The sequence below is a fragment of the Amblyomma maculatum genome, chromosome 4 (genome assembly GCF_055883805.1).
Source record: "Amblyomma maculatum isolate TAMU_Amacu chromosome 4, ASM5588380v1, whole genome shotgun sequence".
Classification (NCBI taxonomy): Eukaryota; Metazoa; Arthropoda; class Arachnida; order Ixodida; family Ixodidae; genus Amblyomma; species Amblyomma maculatum.
The window spans coordinates 106,437,565-106,444,748 of NC_139347.1; the positions used below are offsets into that span (position 1 = coordinate 106,437,565).

A 7,184-nucleotide genomic window follows, 5' to 3' on the forward strand; every position below is an offset into this window, starting at 1 on the left:
CATACCTCGGGACGTAGGGAGGGGCTGGTAAGTCTGGAGCCATATGAGACGAGTGATGATTGCAATCTCAACCTTGATGATGTCATGCAAAGTTTGAAAGCTTCAACATCATTGAAGCTTTCAAAAACAATCAGTTAGGGCCAGACAATCTCTCTAAAGGAGAACGAACTGCTCTACACACACTGAGCAACCGCAATAATATCGTCATAAAGCCAGCTGATAAAGGCGGAGTTATTGTTGTCCTGGACAGACATGATTATATAGCAGAACGCATTCGGCAACTTTCCGACAACAAATTTTATAACGAGCTTCAAGCTGGACCCCACAACTAGACGGTGAAGCTTGTTGTATGCACTTTGTGACTGATTTAGGGTAACGGCTCGTCACGTGATGGCATTTTTTGAAGGCCGATATAGGGCGGCGGAAGTCGTAGTGTGATGGAAACAACATAGCGAGCCATTTTCGAGATATTCAACTTTAGTATGGACACTTTCCCCTCGTAATTAACTAAAAATTGCTCATTATTTCTAAAAGGTAGCTGTGATGAACGAAAAATACTACAATTAGCATATATAGGGGACTCAGAAAATGTCTGAGCTTGTTCCCCTAGGCAGAGGCACAGAGGCACACTACATTTTGTAACACCTTGTTTAGGTTAACTGAGGACACTTTCTGCGTGCATGTATACATACATACATACATACATACATACATACATACATACATACATACATACATACATACATACATACATACATACATACATACATACATACATACATACATACATACATACATACATACATACACACACACACACACACACACACATACATACATACATACATACATACATACATACATACATACATACATACATACATACATACATACATACATACATACATACATACATACATACATACATACATACATACATACATACATACATACATACATACATACATACATACATACATACATACATACATACATACATACATACATACATACATACATACATACATACATACATACATACATACATACATACATACATACATACATACATACATACATAGAAAGAAAGTAATTTCTCGAGCCTGGTTGAGGTACACGTTGGAAGAAAAATCAGGTTTCGTGAATGCAGAGAGGACGTATTGACCTTTCGGCCGCGTGATTGGCCGACGAATTGAAGAGGAAAGGACGGGCTCGTTATGATACACGAAGGGCAGAAGCCAGCAGTCGACTATGCCAAGAAAAGCGTAGAGAATGTTTATTGTTTAATTTTGCTATTAGCATGAATTGCAACTCTAAACATTTTAGGGGAGAAGGTAATTAAACACAGAGCGAAAAAAAAACAATGCTTCGATGATGATAGGACGACTTCCGAATGCTGGGCCCGGTGTTCTTACCAACTGAGCTACACTGAAGGCTATCCAACTTTTTACTTTCTTGAGTAATAATTTTGCCTGTCACCCAAACTTGAAAGCGTTCATCAGCGCCACCGTCATCTATAGCGGCTGACATGGAACGTCGCGTGTTACCGCGAGTGTCACGTGAAACATGATCAAAAGAGAGTGCGGAAGCTGTGCGAGAAAACTACCTGGTCTTTACAACTTCCAGAACCGAGACCATCGCACGCTAATGAGCAGGAAATTGATGGTGAAATGGGGCACGTTGTGATAAACAAAGGAAAGAAGCCAACCGTCAGCAAGGCCATAACGAGCCCCTCGAGATCATAATGATAATGAGGAACCTATTGAGACCTAACAGAATAATTTTAAACCACAATTTTAACAAATGTCAAATGACCAACAAACACACAAGGAATTCGCATAGCATTGCAGGATACCATCATCCAAATACTAAATGTGCTGCTTTTGCGAAAATTGCAGCTTACATAAGCTGGAAACGTTCAAAATTAAACGCATGTGAACCATCAGGAGATTCACCGATCAAAATTAAAAGCAAATATCGTTGAATGCCTAATGTAACGTAAAAAAGGAAATTAAATTAGGGAACCTGACTTTTCGATTCCTACAAAAGTGGTCATATGTAAAGAAAATTTATTCTGGGCAAAACATTTTGTGGTCTTTAGTTCCAAGCCTATACGTTTAGCATTTTCAATTTGCCTGTTTTCAGTCAATTAGTGATTGCTGTTTTTTATGAGGTATAATTCTAAATGTTTTTATGAAAATTCAATAAATAAATGAAGTTTTGATGATATGAGCACATACTGAACAAATACACTTTTTACGTAAAGTTGTACCAGCCAGATGTGTAACAAGGTCCACCTTCCCCAAAACGTTGCAAACTTAACTCAACCTTAATAGCTAGCTGCGTCATTATAAAACACCCATATTTACTAACTTCAAAAATCCTGAACAATGAAAAGCGATATTCGGGGACAAACGACGAAAGATCAAGGACACGACCGCACGCGAACAAACCAAAGCTTAGTTTGTGCTTCCATAAGCAAGAAGAGAAATTGCACTTCCGTGTGTATTCTCCGTCATTCGCACGCTTCGGCAACTGACAGCTGGTGCGCCGCCATATTGACAATATTTATCATGAAATGATTTGGGAAACGAGAGAATCCCATTTTCGACGCCATTAATCCTGATCCTCGGAAACACGACTCACAGTACTCAGGAAATAATCTGGCCTGCGGTACAAATATTTGAATTAAAGGCCTGATCCCGTCTTCTTCTCTCATGTGGGGTTTAATTTAAATATTACCTGATCTCACAATCCTTGGTTTCTATATAATCTATACTTCTCTGCAACTGCGGGTATCGTATTTATGAAAGATCTGTAAAACATATAGTAAACAGTGGCTTTATGGTGTTTCTGAAGCTGCATTTGAGAAGGAATTATTTTCTCGCATTCCGACTGATGTACCACATACCATGTGTTAGGAATTACATAGCTGGATATGTGGAAGTTAGGAATATATATAAAATCTACGTGTATTTTTTTAAGCAATTAATGTTCAGATAAACCTTGTTATCTAAAAGGAGATAAACTTCTTAAAAGAAAAGAGTATCAATTCATCTGCAAACGTTGCATCAATGGGTGTGTACACCTGTCTCCTGATGTGGGCTGGTAAAACGTTGGAAACAGGAATTTGTTTATTGAAAAGGCCTCACTCAACGCGGCTTCAATTATTAAGGAATACAAGCCATGAACTCGACAATGCTTTATTTACAAATGTCCACAGTGCGATGAGATAAATGGTCCGCACTACGAACAGAAGTTAAACTTTAACGATACCGAACCGGCTTTTGGTAAGCACCTGAGTAACAGAACCAAAAAAATACTCACATAGCGTAATTTAGCTTCCAGAATTCAATTAAACCTTCATATGCCATAGTTTTGAAAATGCACAGAATCATATGATTTCATGCGATAAAATATTTTTTAATAAATCCAGAAATAAATCCCAAGTGACCAAAGAAGAAACTTGAGGTGACGATTGTTGATGTCCCTGCTTTGTCTGCCTTTATTTTAAGCAAAAGAAGGTCACTCACTTTATTCATATAAACGGACCAGAGCCAAAACTTTCTTAAGGCATGATGTTTCTACAACAGATAGTGTTACCCGCAGTAGGTCAGTGCCATACTAGTTGCAGTTCCGAGTAGAACCAATGCTACTACTTTTGTGCGTGCGAACCATAAAAACAATTCGAGATTATTAAGTGAGGAGAACTGAAAGAATGTGACTCATAAACTGTGGCTAGTAGCCGCAGCTGTGTTGATACAGTTGTGATTGCTTTTGCTATTTGTGTCTTTTTTGCGTTTTGGTGGATAATAGTTTTGTCATTAGAAATAAAAGCTTTTTTTTTTTCAAACCAATGCTTGGCAATTTGGTCATACAGCTGAGGATTTCAATGAGTTATAAATATATATACTTTGCCAAAGTAAGAGTGTATGTGAAAATTATTTTCTTGTCGAATGTTTTCAGCCCTTACCACTTCAGAATGGATGTAGAACATTTGTTTTCTTTCGTTAGGTGATAGGTACATAGAGCAGTAACATTTTTAGTAGGGGAGCGTAAGATTTTTGCGGTTGTAATTCAATGATTAATTTGTAGTTTTATTCATGCTGGAATGTACGCATAGAAATTTTTCGCATTTGACGCCATCCCGTTGTGTATGAATGTGCAGCTTAGGAAGTACTCAGCATACTAAAGGTACGTACTTCGGCAAGCTCCGCAAACACGACTGATCGTCTGTGTAGATCACGACCATTTCTTTCGTGCCATTCGTCTTCAAACGCTTCTGTATGCGCTTTATTGCGCCCTGAATAAAAACAAATAACATTGCTCAACGGACAAGTGCATATCATGATATGTCAGCGCAATTAAAAAAAAAAAAGTCATTAGATATTCTGAGCGGAACCGCTAACAGCCATCCGCCCCACATATCTGACATTTAAATGAGGACACGCCTATTTTTCGTTTCATTAAGCGCATGTGGTCGTTAGGAGGGATCCAATTGCAGTTTTCATGCTGTGAGTCCTCATGTGCGCCAGCGGAGCTGACTAAGCATATGTTAAAGAAAATTAATTCCTCTATGACTTTTTTATCAGCCACGTGCAATATGCAGTCCTGACGCAAGTTTGTAAGCCTTAGTGGAAATTCACATGCTACATATGTTCGTGTATTCATACGTGAGGTTATATGGACGATATAATTGAAAATAAGCCGTGCAGAGCTACTGTTTTGTCTGACAAATATTTGTTGGGTAACAGTTTTTGTAAATAGAAGTCTTGAATCTCAGCGAGCATAATAAATGCCATGCAGAAAGCGTCTGAAACGCGTGGCTCAGTGGTCTAGGGGTATGATTCTCGCTTCGGGTGCGAGAGGTCCCGGGTTCAAATCCCGGCTGAGCCCATTTTTTTACTTGTTTTCCTGCCATATGCAAGAGCGTTTTCATAAATGCGCAGAACTTGCAGTGATCACGATAGCACCTTATCTGCATTATTGGCGCACAATGACGTTTTTAAATGTTTGTTTTTTCCAAGAACGATTGACGAATGGTATGCCTGGCTCTACGAGCAACATCGGCTGTTAATTCTCGCTACAGTTTTCGTCACCTATATGAACAATTCAAATGCTTGTTTTTTTTCTTGCTTTTTTTTTTACCGACGTTGTCTGCCTTTGTACCGGGTAATGATTGATTTTTCTGCACTTCCAGCTCGGACATAAATGAAGATCTCAGGAATTGGGAAATAAATTAAGCATAACATATTCCGAGGCAATAATTTATCATATCGGCTTCATTTTTGTATTATAACTCCCTTTCCCTTCACGAAGTTCGCTCATGTAACGCAAAAACTAGAACTAGTTTTCATTGTCTCGATATAGGGATTCACACACATATTTCCCGGCGTACTTTCCAGCAATGACAGCTTCGAAGGAAGGCATAGCATACGAAGGCACAAACGTCACCATTTGATATTGACTCTGGGACCGCGCTTATTCATGGCCAACATGCTCAGTTCAGTTCAGTCGTTCAGTCGTGTCCGACTCTTCATGACCCTATGGACCATATCACGCCACGCTTTCCGGTCTGTCACTATCTTCCTAACATCACATAACTTCATCTGCAGCGCCTCGAGGATGTCATCTAACCATCACGTTCGCTGCCTACCCCTTCTCCGGTGACCCTCAAACTTTCCCAACATCAAATCTTTCTCCAGCGACTCCTCTCTTCTCATCAGATGACCAAAGTAGCTGAGCTTTAACTTTAGAATTTGACCCTCCAATGAGCAGTCAGGGTTTATGGTCGACAATATCGAGTGATTTGATCTGGCCGTCCAAGGAACTCTCAAGAGTCTCCGCGAGCACCACAATTCAAACGCGTCAATTCTTCGGCGGTCAGCCTTCGGCGGCCAACATGCTACATGCCCCATTTATGTCGTCTCCTATTTGTACCTTCAAAAGTGTTCGCCTGTGGTTACGGCTAATCCATGCTTTGCAGAGGGTTTGAAGTTCGGCACTCTTATTTTCACAGTGTGAGAAGGATTTAGTATGATTTAGTATTTTGAAAAATGTGCATTGCTAGAGATTCTTTACAAGCAACTTTCCGATTACGAGCTCGTGTCTGAAGTGCCATAAAATTAGCTTGTGATTTTACCTTTTATATCAAATGGAGTAACTCCGGGGCCACATTTACGGCGGTTTCTTGTGCAGACAGTGTTTTTTCTACTGGGAATTGCATTGCATTTGGCTTCTGCTCGTCTTCGTTTTGTGTTAGACACTACATCGTGCAGGCCAAACTACTAAGCTTCGGCGCACCTTCCGCTCTATAAATATATTCAAATTATCATCACGAAGTGCCGCAATCGAGTTTAAACTCGGTGGTGGTGACGTGCCTGTCTTCAAAAAGTTCTCAAACGTCTTCCACATCTTGCAGCCATGATGACAAAGACAAATATTTTAAGGAACATTTCAACAGAAGAAAAGGCATTTACGAACACATGGATTTTATCACCATGTTATTTAGAGGCAGGGGGTTTTGTCAGTTATCCGTCGCGTAAGCTAGATCAAAATTTGAAAGTGTTTATAATTATTTGATGCTCTGATTAGAAATTAAAATGCGCAAAACCCATTTTTCTATGCTTTTCACACTACTAGAAGTGTGCCCAATTAGGGAGTTCAAGGTCTATGGGCGACACTTTTGTAACACTGGGCCTTTTTTCGCTTCTTTTTGACGCCCACTTACATTCTTTTCGAAATAATTAGTTATTTAGGATTGCACTCTTTGCAGGAGCCCCAAATAAAAAATAAACAGTTTAAAAGGAGCAATAGTGATAGCCATCATGTATTAATTAGGGCCAAAGGCAAGTGTTCACTCTCCACATATTTACATGAGAGACAATGAGCGGGTATGGAATGCCCCTTCAGCAGAAGACAAGGAGCATGATTGCGCGTATTAGTGGGAATCGAAAATAAATGGAGCGAACAAAACGTCATAGCTATAATGCACACTTTTTAAATAAATTCAAACGTGGAAAAAATTTAAGCGCGAAGAAAAAACTTGCGATGGGTTCTTTCTCGCAATGTGTTTAACCAATTTCGTGCTGTGTTATTTCAAGATAACGGATAAAGCACCGTATATCGAGCATGGGGGCATACAGATGCACCACAAATTGGTATGCGCACGTATAGTAGATTAA

General features: G+C 39.5%; 1 non-coding gene across 1 annotated transcript; it reads left to right on the forward strand.

Annotated features, from left to right (window-relative positions):
• The first annotated feature begins 4,824 nt into the window (after window positions 1-4,824).
• TRNAP-CGG (transfer RNA proline (anticodon CGG)) lies at window positions 4,825-4,896 on the forward strand. Its single transcript has one exon. It is a non-coding gene; the product is annotated as a tRNA-Pro (tRNA).
• Window positions 4,897-7,184: the final 2,288 nt, after the last annotated feature.